The sequence below is a fragment of the Procambarus clarkii genome, chromosome 90 (genome assembly GCF_040958095.1).
Source record: "Procambarus clarkii isolate CNS0578487 chromosome 90, FALCON_Pclarkii_2.0, whole genome shotgun sequence".
NCBI classification, from domain to species: domain Eukaryota; kingdom Metazoa; phylum Arthropoda; class Malacostraca; order Decapoda; family Cambaridae; genus Procambarus; species Procambarus clarkii.
Window position 1 is genome coordinate 12,807,690 of NC_091239.1, and position 3,151 is coordinate 12,810,840.

Here is a 3,151-nt window from a genome sequence, read left to right on the forward strand (position 1 = left end):
GATATATGTTCTCTGGGATCCTTGGTCAAACAACCCACGGGTATGGACCTTGGCCCTCTTATTCAGGATGGTAATTTGGGCAGTAGGCAAAGTCGTATTACCTTTAGACTTTGCCGATTGGACACTCTTTGTTTGTTGCACCTTGCAGTACTGTACTGTGGTGGGAATGCTATCTTCCACCTTGGGGTTTGGAGACGTTGTTTTGGTGTCTCTGCACAATGCTGCATGGTGCTGACCTTTGTTACACCTATTACAGGTGTGTAATTGGGTATCACAGTCCTTGATGTTATGTTTCCTGAGGCACCTCGTGCAATGTTGCAAATCTTTGAGTCGCTCAACACGGGCGTCACTATCAGGAAAATTAGAGCAGTGGTACATTGAATGTTTCTCATTGCAGAACAAACATGTTCCATAGCTTCCTGTACCCTTTGGTGTCATGTTCTTGGGTGACACAGTAACTATAGGCTTGGAGGGTCCCACTGCATATACGCCCACACTGCCACTGTTCCACTTTGGTGTTGAATTATATTGTCTAGATTGATTTGGAGTACCTTTGGTACTCTGTGGTTTACTATTATTGGTTTCTGAGGGTTTACTTGGTGGTTTTAATTTGTCATGTGTTCGTAATTGATGAACTACTGACTTTAAACCTTCAGATATTTCATTCATGGATAAGATGCTTTTATTGTAATGAGCACTCATTTGTCTCAATATGTCCCTAGGTATTTTCTCCTGGACAATTATTTTCAAGACCCACTCAGCCCCGTTTGTATCTGCTGTCAGGCTGAGGGCATTGATCAATGATTCTACCTCCAGCTTGAAGACTTGGAGTGAATCAGCTGAAGCCTCCGGTGGGGGTAAATGCAACAGCTCATGAACTAAATGTGATGTTCTTACTTCTGGATCAGCATAATTATCCTTGAGGAGTTTTACTGCCAGATCATAGCCGTCATTAGTTAATCTCAGATGGGATACTACTGTTTTAGCCTCACCTGATAATTGGCCTTGCAAATAAGAGAATTTACTACTCTTTGGTAAAGATTGTTTTGAGTCTACAAGGTCAACGAATTTGTTCCAAAATTCATCCCAATCTTCCTCATCTTTCCCTGAGAAAGTGGGTAAATTAATTGGAGGGAGTCGAGCTTCCGCTTGACTCGTATTAGATGCAACTGTTGTTGTTGTTGCTGTTGCCTTGTTCTGGGCAATTAATTTGACATAAGGCTGTAACGTGGCCTGAGTGTGATCTTCATAATTCGCAAGATCAACCATAATGTCGTCTATTTCTGTTTCTGATAAAGTAGTGTTGGCAAGTTCAGCCACATATGTTGCTATTTGACATTTGATTTGCTCAAATTTACCTGCAGCTGCTTGATAATAGCTTTCCAGGTCAGCATAATCAACTTGAGATTGTTGTGACAAATCTTCACATTTCTTGATCTGTCTTGTTAAGTGGCCTTTAAGACCTGCAAGGGTTCTTTTCATTCTCCCTGCATTATCCATACTGGCTAGTTGGTAAAGCCTTGTGGGGCTTGTACTTGGGCTGCTCATAATACTGAACAAGCACTAATGGTAGCCTAGGGTTAAATTCTGCACTCACTAGGCAATAATCCTACCTCTACTAGAGGTTAGCACTTAAAATTAATACACATTATATATATACAATCATCCACACTAATGATTTGAGTGATAAACCAGTGTCATGGAAGTACCTTTAGGTTAGCTCTTCTATATCACCCTAGGATGGTAGAGACACTAATTAATCACTCAAAGGTGTAATGATCATAAGTAAATTATTATATACACAACTCAACTCGAGTTGATAAAAATTACACCCAAAATAGGGTCTGGACCATTCATTAATGGTGTTAGGTTGATCAATATAGTACAACTGACTATGGTAATAATGGGACTAGGATGAACGATAATAGTTCAACTAGTCAATGGTTAATATCCTACCCTGTTGTGGGTTGGCAATTAGTAAATATTATACTGTGATCACTAGTGCAATATATATTAAATAATTCTCTATTTTGGAGAAATAATATACACAATTATTGTTAATAGCCTCTTAATTAGCCTCTATGAAACTTCTAATATTATCTAGAAGTATTAAATATTATTAGTGACCTCGCGAAATAAAGTCCACAAAATTCGTGGATAATCTCTCGCGAAATGTAACACCACGAAATCCGTGAACAATCTCGCGAAGACACAGTCACTAATTTGGATGGCTTCTATATTAGCGCTGTCATTTCACGAAATAACACGCCACCAAATATCTGTGGGTGTGCATGAAACCGCTGACGAAGGCTGAACTGGGCTGAGGGAGGCTCCTGAGCTCCCACGAGGCTTCGCCGCTGTCTTTGACTGGCTGGCCTTGTTTAAATCACACTGCACTAGATATTTAATGAATCCACTGGTTTGGTTAACTGGTTCATCCGGTACTAAGATGACCAAATGTGGGTTCAAAGGATCAAATAATCCGTCATCCGGTTCGAAGATGACCAAATAATGTGGGAACCGACCTGTGAGATTTATATTTATTTAATTTATATGAATTTATATTTACGTTAATTTATATACTTCGATAGCAATTTGTATAATGTTAAGTGGACTGTATTTCTGCAATAATCTCATAATCTCACAAATCGATCCTCTACACATTAGGGGGGGTTTATATTACACATATGCAGCCAATCAAATTACAGTAATAGCTACATACATTGATGAGGTTCCTTCTCTTATAGTACAGCAGGTTAGTCCACCAGGTATAACTAGAGTGTAGACACCAAATTATCCTCTTTGAGGTAGCTTCTATCACCCAGTAACTGGTGCACATAATCTTGCATCCTCGTCTTGACCTGTCAAAAGTGCGCTAGCTGTGAAGCCAGAATCCTATATATGACAAGTATATCAGAGAAAACAGTACATGGAACATGAGGACCTGGCTTAATTACCTTTAGTTTGAGGCTTCCATGTGATCTAACCGGATAACCCTACCCAATGACATTAATGGCCACTAATGATAGATAATGGGTTTCGGATAGACACTTAACTTGAATTTGTAGACAGCGTGTTGATAATGGTACACTTTTAGTTTCCATAACACTACGTCCAAGTAAATTTAACAGGAGCCGAATTTGCTCCCGTG